The sequence below is a fragment of the Galleria mellonella genome, unplaced genomic scaffold (genome assembly GCF_026898425.1).
Source record: "Galleria mellonella isolate WM207_F2 unplaced genomic scaffold, CSIRO_AGI_GalMel_v1 utg588, whole genome shotgun sequence".
Taxonomy (NCBI): Eukaryota; Metazoa; Arthropoda; class Insecta; order Lepidoptera; family Pyralidae; genus Galleria; species Galleria mellonella.
The window spans coordinates 1,211,049-1,233,250 of NW_026442124.1; the positions used below are offsets into that span (position 1 = coordinate 1,211,049).

The following is a 22,202-nucleotide window of genomic DNA, read 5'->3' on the forward strand; positions in this document are numbered from 1 at the left end:
AGTTCAATAGTGTCAAAATAAATAGATGAACGACGAGATTGTTCGTAAACATGTTAGATTGCAAATATTTAAATTTAGAATGCGTGTCGTATGTTTACTAGCGAATCAGGTATGCTTTGTGAGAAGTAATTTTGTTTGCTTCGTAAAGAAAAATGTCAGCTTAGCCTAGCCGTCATAATGTTAATATGAAATCAACACTGGAGTGAACACTTTACATTGCAAAAAGAAATGAAAATTAATTCAAAAATGGTTACGTAATAATGTAACAGAACACTAAAAATACCTTCTTTTGGAGTCAATATAATTCGCTATATCGGGTAAGCGATTAAGTTTTATGTTTATATAATAGTTTAAATATAATTTATATAATAATATTCATTACATGTTTTATTTAATGTGAGGTAAAACTTTAAGTTCTATTAGTTATAAAATTTATTATATTGTTTTAATTGCTTTACTTTGAATTTATAAAAAAATATACATTTATAGTCATTTACGTTAGAACATGTGATGTGCCAAATGGTCATTATGAAATTGCAAAAGATATTAAACTAAGTTATTGTTTTTAGATATTAATTATTATTATTTGTTAATAAACAAAAAAGTATTTACTTACATGTGATTTTATAATAAATGAAAGTGGATAGGTACCGTCCGATCGATTGCATAAAAGCAGTTACTATAAAATAAAAACAATTTTTAGGCCAATAATCCTTCTTAAATGAAGATATGGAGTTACAGAACCCAGTAATATTACAGGCGTACGCTCTTTACACTGGTAAGCAGCCAGTAGTAGGCAACGGTTGCTTTGTGGTGAGACAGTATGTTGGGTAGAATACATACTACCCTCGTACAGTATTTTGAGTAAAGTATTCACTACTATAATATCTGATATAAAAACTCTTATTATCTGTAGGTATCTTAGTAATAGGATCTTGTAAAATTACAACCTTTTTGCTAGTGGTCTTTCCATTGGTTATGTAGTAAGACTTATCTTTGTATTTTACAAGTGCAATAAAGTAAATTATGCTTATTATTATAAGCGCTAATACTAACTTTATTAATTTCTTAAACATTACTCATTGATGATGGTCTTAAAGATATTAGATAGACCCGTTTACAAATTTATATCATCTATCATATTTTGAAGATAGGGGGTCAAAAGTTTGTAATTTTGACTAAATTGATGATAAAACTACATTAGTTTGAGATTTGATAGGTATCAAATTTTATGAAATGATGAAGATATAGTTGTTAGGTATCCTTGATTTATTAAAATTCATTACTAAAAGACATTAAAACAGATGGTTAGTGGAATAGCTCAACAGGCTTAACTGCGTAATCGTGGCCCAACTATTGGCGAACTAGTAATTGTCCACCGGAGACGCCTGAGTGCGCCGCCTCAATCGGCGTCGACTTAAGACTCCATGCAAATTCAATTTCGTGCCCAGGCAATCCTACACGTAAGGCCAACCGAACATATTATTGCTGGATTTATCTTTATTGCAGCCGTAGAACACTCGAACTAACTTCGACTGTCGAACTTACGCCATTAGTGAAGACACCGAGATACAGGATTGTTTTGGTAGGGGCGGAGTTGTAAGTCTTATTGCTTTTAGTACCGACGTAGGGCTGGATTGTTTAATCTACGGTGTATAGTTTCAGAATTATCCTGGTAGTTTTTTTTAAAGAAACTTTGTATAATACGTTGTTACAGAACAGTATTATGCCACTATGTGGATTCCTATGTTTACTTGGTTACCATTGAACGTGATTTAAGTACGTGTATGTATGAAATTTTTTATGGTACAGTATCTATATTATTTACGTTACGATACACGACTGAAACTTAGTGAAATAAATAATCTATATCTTAGTTGGTGTTTATGGTTAAATTTTAACATTAGATATTTTTATAATTATATAGCTTGGACAAAGATTCGCTTATACATTCCTGTCTTATAATACACGAATAATTCTAATAAGTGATAAAGCACAGTAATATGAATGTATTATTATTTATGTATTACCTATCATTAGTGCCCTAAGTAACAGTAATGAAAACATAATAATTTTTTCAACTTCATATTAAAGAAGACTAATTTTTTATAAGTAGGATAATATAAATATACTTAAATTACTCTAAAGCGTATTATGAGGATTAAAATTAATTAACTGTTAGAAATAATACATTCGTTTAGTATACATAGTACGAGACTAGATGGCGCTGTGTAATATGTGCGAGAGTATTTATTTATTACTAACTTTTTGCTTGCTTACGTAGTACGCCTGGATTTAAGAAAAAAAAAAACCAATGTAATAGATTACTACTGCTATAAAACCATTAGGCTCATTTAGTCGCCTCTTACGACACTTATGGGAAAGGAAGTTGTGGTTCATTCTATGCCGGAACAACACGGCATTTCTTCTGTTCTAAAAAATAAATAAATAAATAAAACCCCTCGTACAACTTTTCCCCTAATATCTCACATATACAGATGTCGTATAGTTACAATTTTAATATATTAGTAAAATTATTTATTGATATTTCGTTACACACTTATTTCTTAACAGTTCAATTTTACCGGCTGCATGCACTTATGCACTCAAAGGTAAAACGGTACCTTATTAAAATAGTACCTACCTACACTTATAAAAGGCAGGATGTTTACAACGCTGATGATGTCAACATGAAATTAAATTTTAAATAAAATAGCGCAACAAAAAGATCACTAAAGTACATCGGTACTTCACTGTTATGACATAATACGCGTAATAGCAAACCATAATAGTGGTACTATACAAAAAGACATCGCTGCCGGCCTCACAAAAGTAGATGTCACAAACTAATCCATCCGTAAAATGTCCCAAATCACTACAAAAAAAAAAAGATACGCCCGACAAAAGTGTTGTTGTATAAACGTAAAATGAAATTTAATAAACATACGACAATGAATAGTCCGTAGATATTTTTGCGAAGATTCAGATAGTGAATGGGAGATAAGCTGGCAAAAGGTTTGCAGTGGAAGCGTATGTTTGATGTCGCCTCTCGTCGCCGAAGCGTGAACGGTTTAAGAGCAAAATTGCAGAACGTCGAACTAGTGGCATCTGTCAACCGTGCACCCACTCTGCACAAATAGATACTTTTAATTTCGGAGATGGAATGTCAGTGGACGCTGGACATGGTGGTGAATAGACAATAAAAATACTTTGAACAAACGATACGCCATAGCCAAGAACATAGACCTTTAGATTTATATATATAATTATCTGTAGATAAAAATATTATAGAAGCAGGTAATTTTTTTAAATAATAATAATAATAAGTGCCTAAAGGAACGTATCTATATTTATTATTTTATTGTTTACCTATGTCATTAAAAATAATTTTCAAATGTGCAATCATAATAAATAATCAAGTGCAAAATAAGTTTTTAGAGAGCATAGCAGAGTCATTAGCGTTAATTAAGTACTTAAAAATATAATTATGCAGGTGCATAAATATCTTTAATGTAAAAAGTACTTTAATTACCCCAGTATATCTATTACTTTACTGATAAATTAAAATTATGGTAACAATTTAATTATGACACCTAAATTTTATACAAAATAGATATTTATGTGTGAATCTTAACAACATATTGATGTTCCATTGCTGAGCATAGGTTTCTCTGCTTTTAAGATGGCGATATAATCTACTATCCTCAGGCTGGCCAAACGGATTGGTATTTTTTTTATACAACTTAGAATGACAAACAAGCTAACGGCCCACCTGATGGAAAGTGGTATCCGTCGCCTATGACATAAGCAGTACCATGGACATAACAGAGTATACTGTTTTGCCCATGATACCCTTCATGTGCTGCCATTCCTGAGGACTCAGGTGTTATTCCTCTGTACCCTGTAAATGCACGCCATATCCCACCCTTCAAACCGAAACACAGCCATCCAAACACAATTACTTTACGGTTGAAACACGAGTGGGACAGAGGTGCCCAAGCAAACGACTTTTGTACAAAGTGTCCCTTTAGAGGTTTATTTCTATTTTTCCTTTTCTTGAACTGGTGTATTGTGTTTAGTATCTAGATAATTTATTATTAGTTTTTATCTTAATTAACACGGGTAAAGCTGCGAGATACAGCTAGTTTTAAAAATATACGTGCTTCGTCGATGTGCTGTTAAATTTAGAAGGTACTTAGATACCTACAATCAAATGTATTCAATAAAATAATTAATTTCGTCGAAATCGTGCAATCATTCCAGAAGTGTATTAGAAGATAAGTATCAAACGTTTCTATTTAACTTCTCTTCCGAGCGGAAATTCCCCGAGCGCCATATTGAAATGTTTATAATTAAATTACATAAGGACGAAGAAAATTAATTTCACAGTGCAAAGTGGTGAGCGGCTCGCGCCTCGTGCCTCGCTCCTTCACAAAAGCGGAGCTCTACGGAAGCTCGTCTCAAAGGCGAGGCGCTACAGTCGCTTGGCGAATTTAATTTTCCAGATGTTTTTGGAAATTGCTGGGGAGTTGAATAATCACGTTATAACTTAACGGTATTAAATTTTATACGTTAAAGTGTTAATATTTCATTTCCAAGTTTAATTTAATTAATTCCAAAGTTAGAGCCGTACCGATGAAGACAATGTACAATTTGCGGATGAGTCCTGAGATTTGTAATTGAGTTTGGACTAAAATCGAGTCAGACATTAAAGTCTGTGAAATAGTATAACAAAGTATAATTGCGTCCTACGAAATTATATACTGAGTAACGATATGTTTAAATAGGTTTATTAGTATGATGATTTGTGGTAACAGTAAACTTTGGATATTAATAAAAATAATTGACTAACTTAACAGACTCTACTTAAAAATACGATAGTTTATTTAAAAATTATGATGGTTTAATATCTTGAGATATATCAGTAGAACGCCAATCGCGTATACACAAAGCCTTCAGGAGGCGGTAGCTCGCTCCGCGCGACGAAACAAATTGATGTACCCAAATAATTATTAATGCCTCACGAAATTTAATTGGAAAAGTTGAATTTGTATCGCGCTCACGGCGTAGGTGAGCGATTCGAGTCGTCGCGAGACGCCGCCGCTGCGACTGTTTACGAGATAATTAATCTCAAAGTATTTACGGCTTTAATCGAGGCACTCCCGACTGATGGGGAGCGAATAACTCTCGTATGTAATAATGTTACCTCGCCTCCCACCTTGATACAGTTTTGCGCATTATGTCATTACTTTACGCAGGCGAGGTAATAGATATAACTGAGGTAAATTCTTTATCAAATATATTAGTATACAGATATATGTACATAATACATAATTCATTTCTGTATTTACAGGCTTCTATTATTATTATTCTATTGTATTAATATCGTATTATAATTATCTATGTTTTAGTATAGTACCTAAATATTGTATATGTGGTATGTATGGGCTATTGAGGTTATGCATAAACTAGCCGTTTCCCGCGGCGTTACCCGCTTCTAACTATGTAGTTCCCATATATCATTCCCATTGGAAATCTTCATGAATCCGGTCTTATATTGTATTATATACTTTAATGATAATGGTACGTACCTAATACTTTCATAAAGTTGCAACCAATTCAACTGATCCGTTATTTTATATGTGATAATATATAATAATAAATTAATACACGCGGATAAAGCTACGCATTGTAGGAAATTTAGAATGTTAGTAATCATTCTTATTACTACAGCAAAAAAATCTTACATTACATTGCATTACAAAATGAAAAATTATACAAATAACCATTATCATTCTAAAGTTACTTGAATCTACTTAATTAAGTTCTTCTATTCGCTAACAGATGTCGCTAGTTGTTACGTAAGTAATATCTTGTAATGTGTAGTTCCATCGTTTGCCGTAGAAGAACAGCGCCATATTTTTGTTACATCCTCAAATATAAAGTTTTATGTTAGAAATATATAACTTTTAAGCAATATTTTATTAATTATTTATAATAAAAAAGTATTGCCACAATCCAAGAAAATACATTCAATTTAAAGTGTTGTTTTGAGCATTAATTTGCCGATGTTACGGTTGTAAGTAGATTGTTTGGCGTGGCATAGCGCATGGGCCGTTTAAGCTAATTAACAATAGATCGACTAACTGCAGCAACAATGAAAAACGAAGAATAAATGTCAATTTCACAAACGTAGAGGAGGGTTCGGCTTTAAATCGAATTCCGTTTAATAATAGTAGCGCTTTAGAGTTGAATGCACTCTTGATAGTGCGATAGTTTATTTTATTGTGTATCGTAGTGATCGCATATTGATAATATAAACGTATACTTGTACATTAATTCAAATTCCCCATACAACACCATACAACTTCTGTGGAGGTATTTAGTTAACTAGACGACTTCTATGATAGTAAATATGTTTACTATATACATGGTATGACCTGAATATGGGTTTCTACTCTTATTTATTATTTTAGAGCCTAATATGTCTTTCTAAAGGAATATAAGTAAGTAAAATTTATAATTAGAAGTAACGTTCATGCTTATTAATAGTAGATATCAGTATGTAGATATCTTAGTAAAATTACTCAAAGCACTGTCAAAGTAATAATTATGTATTTGTAAACGGTATTGTGTAAATGGATAAAACGACGATGAAATGAAATTCCGAATTTTTGGAGTCAAATTCGTGTTTTTGTTCATACCGAAATTAACCCCGTAAATAGTGCTTAACATTTCATTTGTCATAAATCCTACCATTCAAGTCCAAAGGAACGATATTTTAGCATTTATAATATTTTATTTTAACATCAAATTTGTGTTTCGTTCGGACCCGAAATTTCGGAAAACATTTTGTGGTAGGCCCTCTGGTCTCTTGGTCTATCGTGACGTATTTATTAGAAATATACAACGATGGTTTCTTGGAGGGATCGCGTGTCATTCTAATAAAACTAACATCCCAATTAATAATATTAATAATGTATCTAAAGTACGTTCCTTTCCATTCACAGGATATGTACAAGAAAATTGTGCCTATACCTTTAATATTAATAAACAATGCTTTATAATTGAATTTAACATCCGGCAAGGCCAATAAGTATATGTACATATATGTAACCACATATTAAGAGCAGTTTACTGTGTGTGGTAACAGAAAGCCGTCGGCGAGAATTGCTACCCATTTTTTAAAAGGCTCTAACCACGCAAAAAATGGCTGTTTAGCTCCGAAATAGAATCGGATGAGACCCCTTGACCGTGGCGTCCGATTAAGATCTACTCAGTGAATCCGCTCATTTGAACCATAGAATGGGTGGAAAATGGCGAAAATGTACGTTGAGGATGGAGAGCGAGCACAGTGTCGTAGGATTACTAGTTAATCGCATTCGTTTGTCTGATATTCGTTTGCTAATTAATCTGTCAATTGTAAAGTGATTGATTCCGAATTTTTTTATGCAACAGAAAATTGCTTAACGTTTAAAGTTGTTATCATACTGTGCTGTAACTACAGATGCGAGTAGCAACATGGATATCGTAGAATACATTGTAATGCCCATTATATTCCTCACGCGTTGTTATTTATGATTACTAATTTGTTCTGCCTCCATACTTAGTAAGTAAATAGTATAATTTACCATTCAAATTTAGTATTGCAAAACAAATTTGTAACTGAATTTTATGCCAAGTCATATGTTTTTTATCGGAAACTTATAACCTGTATGTATAATCTGATGTTATAATTTAGTTATAGATATATATTTGCTATGTATACTTTTGACTATTTTGAATTTTATAGTATTTTCAAGTTTGTGAACGAATCTCATCAAATCATATTTAAGTGTTACGATACTCTTTTTTCTTATTTAATTTAATCACACATTGTTTAATTATTAATTAAAATTTACATTTATACTGTATTTGAGAGACATAGAGAAGTTACAGTTACCTAACAAAATTAGAGAAGTTTTATAAATATTCGCAAATGTAATTAAATTAAATTTGTATTACTTGTGAGTCTATATATATATAAGATTTTATTACACAAGAAAACGGTTCCTTATTTGATAAAATTAGTAGATAAAAGTTAAAAATTATACAAGTATATAGATATCGCGTAACATGTATACAGATAAAATACAAACAATAGAGAACTTCTTCTTTTTTAAGTCGGTTGAGCTTATATTTCGCTCGGAATACTAAGTCAGCTCGGCCTTATTAAGATAAAGTGTTACATTAAAGTTAACATGGGCTACAACGAGAATAATTATAAGGGTCGGGGGGTAGAGTGCTCGTACGAATGACTCGAGTATGAGGAACGACTGACCCGACCCCCGAGCACTCCGCCCGGCTGACCACTGACCCCCCGTCGCCTAGCAACCGTCCGCCACCTAATCATCATAAACAGATAACCCGCCATCTTTGATAATGTTGCACAATGTAAAAGTATTCGAATATATTCATTGTTGCCAAAAAAAAATTGTGTATAATAATTCGATATGAAAATTTTAAGGAATAGGTAAATTAATAAATAATTATTAATTAAAATGATAAATTAGTGACACCATATATTTAGTATAATAGATATGTATGTATACTTACTAAAATAATACCAAAAAATATCTAATTCATTTTGGGTTTTGAAAACATAGCTAGATAAGTCTTCTATGTTCAATGGATATATATTATTTATATTATGTGCCGACGACTTGCCCCTCATTACTTGGGAGGAATATGTAAACATGTAAGCATCTGAAATGTTTCTGGGCTCGGTTAGGCTGTACATAAATTACATTAAATCCTTATGTTTTAATAGATTAAACTTTTAATTTTAGGTTTTTTTAGAAATTATTTTAATAACGAAATAACCTACAATAAACTGTCTCACTTCGTCATACTATTTAGAGATATCTACTAATTCTTTAATTTCGAACTAGGTACGTGGAAAGTTTTTAACAAAATCTCTGTAACAAAAATATATGTAAGTGCTATGTTGATATTTATAAAGGATTCTTGTCAAAGAATCAAGATAAGCTAACAGCATTTTGGATAAGGTAATCCTTTCGGCTGAGCGTTTAACCCCCGTTTAAAGTTTAAGCCGTCTGAATTTTTAATAAATTTCAAAGAGATGTCAATCGAGTGTTTTATTTTGCATAGGGCTTAGCTCCGCGTAGGGGTGCGCGAGTACATTTCGGTGTACGTCATTTGTTTGTTTCGCGGCCGCCCTCGCCTCTCACACCCTGCATACAGTTATTGCACTTATTGTTGACAGAATATCAAATGATATTTTAATTGTATACACATTACTTTATAAGAGTATTGGCACAGTCTGCTTCGTGTGGATAGTACACACAGAAGTCATATGGATTCCAAGCTTATTTATTTATGATTAGATTGTCTTTTCTATTATTCCTTCTGTTGGTACGCAAGTGTATACGTTTCTTTGTCATATTTTTAAGGTTAAATTTTCAAACAGATTTGATTGAAAATAATAAACAAAGTAATTTGATCTCTATAGAGCAGAATGGTAGTAACGGAAAATAAATAGTTACATTAAATTCCTGATTTTAGACTATGAAATAGCATGTATTCTTAGTTAAATCGAGGGTTAGTTTAGAAAATTTCAAATTCAAATCTGGTTAAATGAAGAATCGAATATGAGACCTGTTCATGCAAATTCTTTAAGAATTCTGTTTTCACATCCAATTTACTTTGTATTATACACATGATTGCAACCTAACAAAGTGATAATCGTAATAACGTCGAATCTAACACACACGTGTATGAATAAGACAACAATTAATTATCGAATGGAATGCAAAGGGCAGTCTATTACAAGTTTAAAAGGGTAATAGATGCATGTCTTGTAGGCTATTGTCTCAGGTGGGGTAATCGCTTCCGTGAGAGTCCGGGCGGCCCGATCGTCCGATCTGACAGTTTCAATTTGTATGCCAACCATCGCAATGACCACCCCACGCGCTCTCACGCCAACAACTCATTTCACCTAATTATTATTTTATTGTCTTTTTTTTAAACATGCATGACACATGTTCCATAGTTAAAACTAGTAATTCGTGACTGTAATATTTGATCGGCAGTTCTAATCTTTCGGCTATTAATTCTAAGTGGTGTATGCACCCTGCATTGATTTAAACTTTTATAATTGTCCTAGTCTTGTATTAATAATAATTGGTTGTCGTAGTAAATAGTATTTGTTCATTATATTCTTGTCAAATACATCTTTAAAAGATATTAAAAAAATGTGTCCAGTAATCAAAATATTAACTCTGTGTGTCTTTTATATCACGTCGAATTACAGTGAATTAGGGATAAAAACACACCAGTTAAAGAGGAAGATACTTAGAAGAGAAACCTATACAAGTCTCCTGGTCAAGTTAATAGTAAATTATTATGGTGCTGATTAAGATTTCTATAGAAGACTTTAGATACATGCATACGTACATTTCAAAGTAAAACTTTATAAGTAATATGGTGTTAAAGAAAACAACTTCAGTAGATATATATGAGATAGTGCTTATGTTATAAAACATAGACAAAAATACCTTATTACGTAGAGGCACAAGAAAATTATACGTGTGCAAATCCCATACAGACAGCAGCGGTGTCTTATATGTAGAAACTTAAAAAGTATTCTCTAAGAAAATTCTAAAGATGAATGAACAAAAATTCTACATGAACTATAATAGGTTCCCGGGCGAGCACGCTTTGCCACTTGCCTATTCAGGATGTATCGATTATGGCATAGATCTAATGATCGTATCCCGATTAGGAGCACTTCGAAATACGACTTTTTATCAGTTTTCTTGCCCCAGTGCCGCTGGATGTCCGCAACGGGACGCTATATAACGGCTACGACAGGCATTTAATGTTAAAAATATTCATTCTTCATTTCCAGGCATTCGTTGATATTGTATTTGGGTCGAGCACAACTGTTAACTATTTAGTTTGTCATAATGGGATTATATTAGGTTTTATTATGTACTTAAGTTTATCTTAGCCAATCAGGACATTCATACATTTATTTGTACTAGTATTTTTGTAGATATTTATAATTTTTTTTAAAAAAGTATTTTTTTTATTTCGGAATCGGCAATGAACCTATTATAAATACGAGTATCTATATATAAATTTTAAAAAATTAATATCTCTTTTTAGATGAAAATATTTGTTATACGAATATGTTCGATTTTTTATGTAACTTTCCTTAGGAGATGGAATCAGCAATGTGTTACTATTTTAGTCTATATAGCTATGCTATTTAGAAACATTACAAGAGTAAAGTTTTACTAAATGGCGACTCAAAACGATGCTATGGCGTTTTCCAAGTGTACTGGTGGGGTTACAAACAGCTTCTTTGGCACTGTTAGAAAACAGTATGATTGCTTTAGCAAAGTTACTTAGTATTTAATTTTTATAAATTTGTTAGGTATATGGATCTACGGGGTATGCATAGCGCGTATCACATTCTTGCCATTAAAATCCTCTTTGCATTCGTTAACTAGTACTATTTAAGGCAAAATATGCGAACCAACTCGCTTAAACTATTCGCTCCGTATGATTTTCAGAAATGGCTATGGCTTATAAGCGGTAAGGACAATATTTTTATGCGGTGCGTTTTTCTCAGGTAGTTGTTTTTACGACCATTACTACATCTAAAGTAGGAAAATCCCTCGAGATGCTACATTCTCATGATGACTAGAAGGCGCGCGCGTGCGCCGATACTCTGCACTGTGCTATAGGGTTGACACGAATATTGATAGTGCTACATACTTTACACATAAAACGATAAGTAGGTATTTTTCATTTATTGATAATTTATTGATGTCTTTTTTTCAGCATTTTGTTTGTTTGTAACACTTTATTGTACAGTAAAATTTTAAATTATAGCATACAAAGTTATGAGGTAACAAACATAAAAAAATACAAACGAATTTAAAATCTCCTTCCTTTAAGAAAGGAATGAGCACAGCGGCCTATTTATCTCGTAAGAGAAATTTTTTACTACTCAAAACTTTTCAACCGCCATTAAAAAACAAGTTCTCAATTCTGTTATATTTTTTATTATGTTTGTTACCTCATTATTTAGTCAGTTATAAACGATTTGGAAAATTCTTATTTCTATTTCTTATTAAAATTCAGTTTAGTAGTTTAGTTTTTAGATCAAAATAATTGGTTTCGTCACAATTGCAGTCGATTTTTCTGTGAAATACAATCTTTAATTATTTTAATTACATATTTTAATTTTTGATTAGTTAGTTAATGTATTAAACCCAAATATTTTAAATTTCGAAAAATCCATGGTAATTTTAATGTCCCCGATATTCTTCCATTATACTAATTGTAATTCGTGGTTCGATTGTGGATAGGATAAAATATACTTTGAGTAATCCAGTGTCAAATTTTATTCAGTTCAGTCATTTAAGTATGATTTAGTAACAGATATAAAAAATTCTTTACAAACACATTTATAATATTAAAAGGATTAATCAATTAATTAGGATTAATCAATGATGAAAATTGAATTACATAAAATTGATAAAAATAACATAAAATCAGATATCTACGCTGTGCCAACCCTAATAATATGGCCGCACCCGGGCTTGGCTATAACGCTGAATAACCCGCGGTAGGTATCTACTTAGAACGAAGGTATCAATCAATAATAAATGCAACACTGTGCTTCTAACTTGCACCTTGTACACGACAACTACACAGCCAATACGGCTAACTGCACTTGTATTAACATTAAAAATACCCACACTAGCACACGCCGTTACTATGATTTTTTCAAACCTAACATGATGTTAGCTAATAAGGTGCTACTCAGCTAACAGAGTGTAATCAGTGTCAATACTAAGTATATATTTATTGCGAGACTTATAGATTCCTACTAGAATTAATATTATAGTCTCTGATTCCTAATAAAGTGATATAAATATTTTATAAGTTAGCACTCTCGTTTCGCACTTACATACAGTGTTATACAGTATTTATTGAGTATTAGCGATATCAAGTATTTATTGTAAGAAAGAAAATAGCGTTTGTTTGTTCATTTGGAGAGGATGGATGAAAGAAGAATACGAAAGAGAATAATAATTTTAATTTATACCTGATATTTACGCGAGCGTGTATGAAAAGATTGGTGAATGTGGAAGAACATTAAAGTTTATGGTTAAAGAAAATAATAACAATTTTAATTTATACCTATATTTACATATTAAAGGTTATGGTTGTAATTGGTTTTTAATATATCTATTTTGTATAAATCTTTATTTGCGTTATTTCTTTTAATTGAGCATAATATCTAGATAATTATATGCAATGATGGTAATTTCTAAAAGAAGTAAATATACTTATATTTTTAGTAAAATTAAATTTGTTTTCCGAGAGTTTTTTTACTAAGAGATTATACAGATGGAGTGGCTCCATACAAATGCTTCGCAAAAAACAGGTCAACATTTTTATTTATGTGTGCTTAAATCGGATTATCAGAATGCAGGAGAAATAATATGCGAAAAAAATTCATATGGTAAGGATAAGTTAAAAAATAACAAAGATACAAAATACTTACGTATATACTTAAAAGAACAAGGTAAACAGAGGACCATGACTAATAATGACGCTTATCTTCATTGATTGCTATGATTTATGTCTGACGATAGACTTCTTGTTGTCAAAATCATTGATAGTGGCCGCCATTTTATTTAATACATTACTACTTTGGAGGAGAAATAACTATCACTTTTGGAGGAAATAAATTTTGTTTGAAATATGAAATTATCAATATTTATGTAGATATTGATAATTTCATATTTCGAACAAAATAGTATAAATATATTTATAGTTTAAAAATAATTAACAAAACAAAATTATTTCACGATCCACAATTTTTGTATTTTTGTAAGTGCCTCTTTTATTGAGCATCTATATTATGTGGAGCGTATCGCAATCATATTCTGTGTTGGCAACATAACATTTTAAAATATTATCTTAACATTTCATTATATTATATTTTTTGTGACAATTATATTTATCTACCTATTTTAATTTAAGTAAGTATATGTGTATGTTTACAGGGTTTATGTACTTTATGTAATTTATAATGTGTAGTTTGTATTATTCTTTGTGTATACATATCTTATGTGATTATATAATATATGCAGATCGTATGACCGCCTATTTTTATTTTTAAAACAACACAATTTACATGAAAACGTTTTACTGGAAGAAATCTCTTATTAGAGATAAGCTCGCCTTTGTACATTATGTTTATAATGAATTGTGATTAACATTATGTTTTGTGTACAATAAAGAATAAAGAATAACTTTCATGACAAAAGAAGACAACTGTAAACAAATCTTTAAAAATGTATTGCACGGCGAAAAGAGTTAGGTATTTATTAAAAAATGTGGAAAAATAGTGTTTATTAATAATATTAATTATGCTTTCCAAGTTTCACTAAGCGCTCGACAATCATATATCTTTTGTTACATGGTTTTTTGCTCTCATTAAATTAATTAAAATAAATACTAATCTATATTTAAAAAAGTTGTTATTCCCAAAAATAAATTTTAGTCACTACAAATATGTAAAAAATTTTAGGTTTTAAATATTCAGGATTTTCTTTGTTCCTCAATAATGTATACATAAATAACTAAATGGATTTAAATGAAACTTATATTCATAGATAGATCATAATTTAACCTGAATCGTCACAAAGAATACTTTATCTCACGCAACCAAGTGAGTTATTCCCAGTAATCAAATAAAAAAGTTCTGAATTCAATTAAAATTTTAATTATTTTTTTGGTTTTCTATACACATTTATATATTATTTTCTTATGTACACAAAAAATATAAAGCAATGACCATGAAGTCCAATATATTTAACTTTTTATACTTGTATTTTGTTTTTATAAATTTTTAAGTCCAAAATTTGCATTAGTAAAATACTACAAATATAGTATCAGTATTTTATATTCGTATATTATCAGTAACATTTTTTAAGCAACGTATCCGCCATTCCAATCCACTTTTGGAGGTTATAACTCCTTTGTAACATTTTTGAATATATGTTTTAGTCAAACTTAAGTGGCATGTAGTTAAACTGCACTTAAATACAAACATTTCTTGATATAAGTATTTAAGTCTGCAAATAAAATAATTATGAACCAATTTTGGACTTACGGTTTTTTCTTCTCCTGTAAAGTTGTTATTTTGGTGTTTATACTCTTTCTAATCCGAAGAAGAGACATATATATTAATGTATAAATAGTTTGTATGCATATTTGTATATACATATGTATATTGTATCATACAAATTAATTTTTAATTCAATTAAAGAGACTCGACTTGATATGGGAAATTTTAATCAAATTACTTGCAACACTGAAAAAATGGCGCACATTGTTAGTATTGCAGGTGTCCATAGGCTATAGTAACCGTTTACAATTAGATGAATTGTATGCTTGTTTGTCACCTTCCTGATAAAAAAAAAAAAATTTGTTTAAAAAAATACGTGTAGAAATTAAGACAGTCAAAGTTACGTTTATCTGACTAAATTTGGATACTTGATGCTCTCTCTATATCAGTGACTCTCAACCACTGTGCCGCGGCACTTTTGTGTGCCGCCAAATTTTAAAAGTGTGCCGCCAAATTTCGCAAATATTTAAAATTTTCTCATATAACTATTTATGCAGTGTGTTGTAGTAAGTAAATAATTTTTATCTTTTTCTTTGTGTGCCGCCAAATTTTGAAATCTACTATATAATCTAAGTTATAGTTTACATTGAGTTTGTACTCAATGACATTTATATCTCATTAATATATGTAATGCCTTAAGAATACTACAACCCTAACGACCTAGATTATCTAATTCATTTTAAGTAGGAAATAAATCATTATCTACTTGTTTATTACGTCCTTCGTGTTGGATTAAGGCTTAGTGTACCTGGATATATAGATTTGTAGACGAAATCAGAACAATGGTTTAGATCTGATTTCTAGCTCGCGTTTTGTTGCATGGATGTTAGGAAATTTTGTTTACACAAATTTATGTGAATGTATTAAATTTAAAGAACTTGTCTAATAATAAAATAAATAAATTTATCTGTAAATTCAAGAAAATAAAATATATCTTTGAATCCACACATTCTATTTTAGTCAAGGAAGGCACTTTATAAGTGTATTATTTTTAATATCTTTAATTATTTAATGCAATAAGTTTTATTATAAACATATGCCCATAGATAAATACCTTATAGACTAATATACATATTTAAGATTTTTTTTATTGTAGCACGACATGTAACTACACTATCCTAATCGAATACAGAAACAACATGGTCTATGACTACGAACAACTGAAAAGAGAATGTTCTGCTGTTTATATAAAAGTTATATATGTAAAATTCTTTATGCGTTGTGTCGGCGAGGTGCGATGCGCCGTATCAGGTGGCTGTCCCCGATAATGTATAATGCCCAGGTTTACTAACATTTATTACTAATTTTTGTACACAGTAATAAGGATATTTACATACCTAAATAAAAAGATAAATAAATAAATATTTATCGTGATTGGCCGCATGGAAAGTAGTGGATAATTTTTAAGTTATTTTTGTTAGATGGTTCTAATAACTAAATAATCCTTATTCTTAGAGATTTACAGTTTATTAATTTTAATACACTAAATAATAATTATTGTCATCACGACACTATCAGCATTCCACAATTGGGCACCGAACAAATAATTTAATATATTAAAATTATGCATTGAAATAGTTATTATAAGTAGATAGATTGCAACATTATTATAAAATCAATCATTCTAAGTCTACATTTTGTTGTAGGTACAAGTATAACGTCTAGAAAGATCTTGTTATCACCTTAAAGCAACTAGATCTGCTACGATTAAGGATTTATGATTTGCGTTTACTATATAATTATATATCTGATAGATTCCTTTGGATATTATGGCAGATCTGTTTAGCCATTTCATGATTAATTAAGTATAATTATATTTGATGTTCTGCTAAGACTTATGCCATTTACGGGCCTCAGAACTTTTAAAAATCTTTTGTATGTAAGTTGTATTTTAATGATACCGTTAGGTGATTTAAATGGCTTCATATGTACATATATATTTATTATTATATTTATAATATATATATTTTATATACAAATAAATGTTGATCTAGCCGAGGAAAGACCTCACATTACAGTAAGAAGGGGCACAATAAAAATTAACTTTTCAATATCGTTTAGTACGATTTAGTTGGCTAATTTGAAGAAGTCGAGCGGTGTGTCGGTGCGCGATATGGCATCTTCACGGTTTACAATAGTAAACAAATGTGTCGCGCGGGAGCAATTACACCGTCGGCGGCTGCGCGGGCGCGGGCGACGTCACGCCGAGCGCTGGAGAATCTCGCGCACATCACGCTCCGCTTCGGACTTATGCTAATGGTCACCGCGTCGCGTAAATTGGAGTGCGCCTGTTGCAAAACAAAATGAGCCCGGCTCTTTATCTTATTACTATAGCGCACTCTAACAGCCTAGCTACTAAGAATCGGTGTCACGATTTTTTAGAAATAAACCTTCGGTGGATAAACTGAAAGTTCATTTTTACTTGACCCGAACCAAACAAATCCTGGTCGTCTGAAAACCAGCAGATTGCTACAGTGAAATTCGAATACAAAAACTAGCACGGGAAGGAACGTGAAACCGATTAAAAGGCCACATCACGATTTTGTGTATGCACTTTGCACTCATTCGATCCCATGATGGTACTGGCTACTTCACTAGATACTTTGATTTCGTGTTTAGCGTAGATTAGTCAAAGCTCTTTATAATTAAGGTGCTTTTTATTCGGCCTGGTCCTTATTTCTTAATTTTCTTTTACAGTATATTTGATTTGCATTATACATAGTTCATAAAATTTTGAGTACACACAGTAGGTATTTTTAAATGGAAAACGAAAAACAACTACTACAATGTAACTTTTTTTTTATTATGGAAACATAATCAGAGTTGAAGTAAGTAGCATGATGATTGAATATTGATCCGTGGATCAACAATAATAGATCCCATCAGCTGGCGGTATGTGGCATCACATTTAATATAATAAGAGTTCAATACATCGCACCGTGAAATGTGTCGATACAAAAACTTAACTAACTATAACTGCTAACGTGTGATTCGTATTAAAAAGCTGTTTAGTCATTCGACTTCATAAATAGGTGGCATTCGATTTGTTGTGATTAAATTTCGTCCATTAGGACACCGTTAGGTCGATCGGTAAATGTATATGGATAATGTGCTTAATAATCCGGCAAATAGAATTTGGTATAGCGATATCACTGACTGTTATCAATCAAATAATAAATTAATGTATATTACTATTAACATATGTTACAGTTAACTTATTTGAAAGGTAGGAAAGGTATGAAGGACTTTCAGACTTAGGTTTATACCTAAGTACCTATTACGATGAATCTAAATGTGTTTATACATAAGAATAAGTATTAGGCATTTAATTTTATGATACACATATAAAGCAGAAGCACTGCGCTTTTTAACCTTCCAAATTGACGATTTAGCGTCACGTGAGAGCCCAATTTAAATGAAAACTTAAAAATTATTTCGATATATCGATTATGCGCCTTGGTATTTATTTATTCATTTAGGCACAGCAACAGTAATACAATTCACATTACATTGACTATAATAAGCTTTATAACTAAGATATAATATAGATATTATATTTGAATCATTAGGTTTTAGTTTGCTATCACAGCTAACCCTATATTACCATTACAAATTGTAAGATTACTACTGGGTAACTCTATAGGTACTTGACCCTGCAATTTCGTTGTATCTATATACTCGAACGCCTCTAACGTGACTATCGGACAATGGCTTTACACACTCTCTGAAGCATGAAGCAAGTGACTGTCATTTTTAAATCATCCAAGCATGAATTTGCAAATACAGAGGTTTGGGTTGGATTCGTTTATGGAATTCCTAGATCGCAGTTAAGATTTATAATGAATGAGTTGTTACTGCACAAATATTAAGATGGAAAATGTATCAATATTTAATTTTGAGTGACGTGAGAATAATATAAACATCGTTAATTAGGCTTCATTAGTTTATTCCTACCAATAGTTGAATATAGTTTATGGCCTAACCAGTCTTTGCTGCAAAAGTAGAAGAAATTATTATTATCCAGTTATTTCCAGCTGATTTTTTAAAATTATTTGTTCATCTGAAGTGAAATCGACGGAGTTATTTTTTGTATCAACATAAGATTTGCCCAAATAGTGTTTTCTCTAATAGTTTTGTTTTTCACCTAATAATATTATAACTATTACATATTATCTGCAAATGTAAATAAGTAATAGAAATACCTATAAGAATAAGGATGTAGCGCCTTATAGAACCGTAGTGCAGTCCCGTTAAACTGAGTAATTTCATTCAATTGTTGCAAAGGCGGACTTAGCCAATAAACAATCGCTCATATTGAATGAACGGAAATGTCCGTCTGGAAATTAGCTCCGAAACAAGAGAAAACCTTTAAACGGACCATTTATTATATTTAAAACGTTTTAAATTGAAGAAAGGTGCTTGTAAGTTAGTTGACTAATGTATTTAACTTGTTCTTTGTAGGCAACGCAGAACAAGCTTTCGCATTATTATGAAGTTACTACTTACTATGTGTATATTAGGTACTATCGGTTCGGAGAAATATTGGTCGTGTGAAAGTAGCCTAATATATTTTTTAAAAGGAGTTTCTTTAATTTCCATTAAATATACTTAATGTTAGTTACTAACGTAGTAATAAACTATAACAAATTATTCGGAAATGCAGAGTAATAAAATGTCATTTCAACTAGGAATATTTACGTAGGCAAAAGGAATAAAGTTGACAAGTGAGTTCTATTTCTAAACGCATTTCACATACAAATACCTAATTTCGAAGTAAAGTGTGCACATTATACAGGCAGGCTCGCATTTAAATTATTCCAACGGATCGTTTATAGGCCATAACAGAATTTGGGAATTAGCTATAAAACAACATTTGATACGGGCGGGCGCGGGTGGTTTGCAATTTGAATGTTTCGCCCGTTTCAGAACTCATTGGATTGCGAAGCGCGTGTAGCCCATTATCCTCGCTCATATTGCCACCTTGCTACCGCCGGATTGGCGACGTTGGTGCTTCTACAGTCATGCCTATAAACCATGGATGAAATGCTATATAATATTTCATAAGGAAAATTTGGTTGGATAATTGGTTGCCAACCTTTATTATTATTATTATCCTCGCGAAGCTCTAACGTTTCATAGTTCATAATAATAAAAATTAAATACGGTACTATTATCGCGTTATTTTTTTGTAGTAGATAAATACTTTAAATAAAGTATTTATTTAAATATTAATTAGTCTACACACGATTTCGTCCGCGTGACCGAGATATGTTGATCGACCGGAATAAGAGTAGCCTATGTGCTTCTCTATCTTTAAAGTATATGACTATCAGTCGACCCGTAAGACGCCAAGGTGTAATAAACAAACAAAAACTCATTTTCAGATTTATAATATTATCAATTTGAAACTAAGTTCGTTTATTGGCGATAACTCAACTACTCAACCATCAAAAAACTTAACACCTTTCTCCATGTAGTATTTGGCATGGAGAAGAACATATTTATTTTATGCTAGTCATGCAAATTAAAATCAAATCACAATACCTGTATTATAAGACTTTTAATAAGTAAACAGGGGTTTGGGTCTCGAATTTAATAAATACACTATAATTAATCGTCGTGACTACAGAAAGAGTTCACAGTGCGCCAGAATAGTTAAAGGAAGCTATCTTTCGTAGCAATTTAAATTCCATTACAATGAATATAAAATGCCAATTTGAACTCTGTATCGCGTAAACCTTTTGTGGTTGTATTGATTTTTTTGAATCTCAAACTACAAATGCATGGTATTGAGGAAATTTGGATTAACAAAAGAATCATAATAATAATGGGCATTAAATTGTTTTTAATAACATAGAAAAATATTATTACTTATCTGATAATTAAAAAATATATATTTAACCAGAAGGGGAAAAAACAACGTAGTAGCAAACAAGTTGATGGCCCACCTAATGGAAAGTGGTAGCCGTCGTCTATAGACATGAACAGTACCATTCATATAACAGAGTATATAATGTCGCCTATTATATCCTTCATACGTTGCCATTCAATAGGATTAAGGTGTTATATTTCTGTATCTTGTAATTTCATTGCTATATCCCACCCTTTAAATCGAAACACAGCCATGCAAACACAACTGCTGTACGGAGGAAACACAGATGGGATAAAGGTATCCAAGCAGACGACTTTTGTAAAAAGTCAGGGAAAAAAGTACACTAAATTATAATTCAGCTCCTTGAATTTTACATGCGTAAAATTAAATAACGAACATCTTGAAACACATCCAAGTCATAAAACATACGAATCAAGGTACAGTATAAGTGAATTAATAATATGATGCAAGTGTGTCATGAAGGCTCGTAAATATAGCAATATATAATTACCAGAGGGAGACTTTGTACAAAAGTCGATTGCTTGGGTACCTCTGTCCCATTCGTGTTTCAACCGTGAAGCAGTTGTGTTTGCATGGCTGTGTTTCAGTTTGAAGGGTGGGATATGGCGTGAATTTACTGGGTACAGAGGAATAACACCTGAGTCCTCAGGAATGGCAACGCATGGGAGGTATCATGGGCGAAACAGTATACTCTGTTATGTCCATGGTACTGCTCATGTCTATAGGCGACGGTTACCACTTTCCATCAGGTGGGCCGTCAGCTTGTTTGCCATTCTAAGTTGTATATAAAAAAATATATATAGACATCGTAGAATATTCGTTTTTATATCAAACTTCATACAAACGAATATTCTACATAGATGTATATAATATTTTTCTGCAGATAGATCTGAAGTAGTACAATTGACTAAACAATTACCTATATTGCTAGTGCAGCTTGTCATTCAGTGTCGTTGTTAACTACACGGCAATAGCTCGACGGGCGTGTGAATAGCGAACCCTACCATTAGTGGAACAAGCGATTTCGCAAATAAAACAATAATGATAGTGCCTTGTAATAATGTTTCTCTAATTTTATCTGGTATAGTCGTG

General features: G+C 31.4%; 1 long non-coding RNA gene across 1 annotated transcript; it reads left to right on the forward strand.

Moving 5' to 3' along the window:
• The first annotated feature begins 1,514 nt into the window (after nt 1–1,514).
• Nucleotides 1,515–7,778, forward strand: LOC116412770 (uncharacterized). Its single transcript, XR_008253417.1, has 3 exons — nt 1,515–1,599; nt 1,718–1,779; nt 7,011–7,778. It is a non-coding gene; the product is annotated as an uncharacterized LOC116412770 (long non-coding RNA).
• Nucleotides 7,779–22,202: the final 14,424 nt, after the last annotated feature.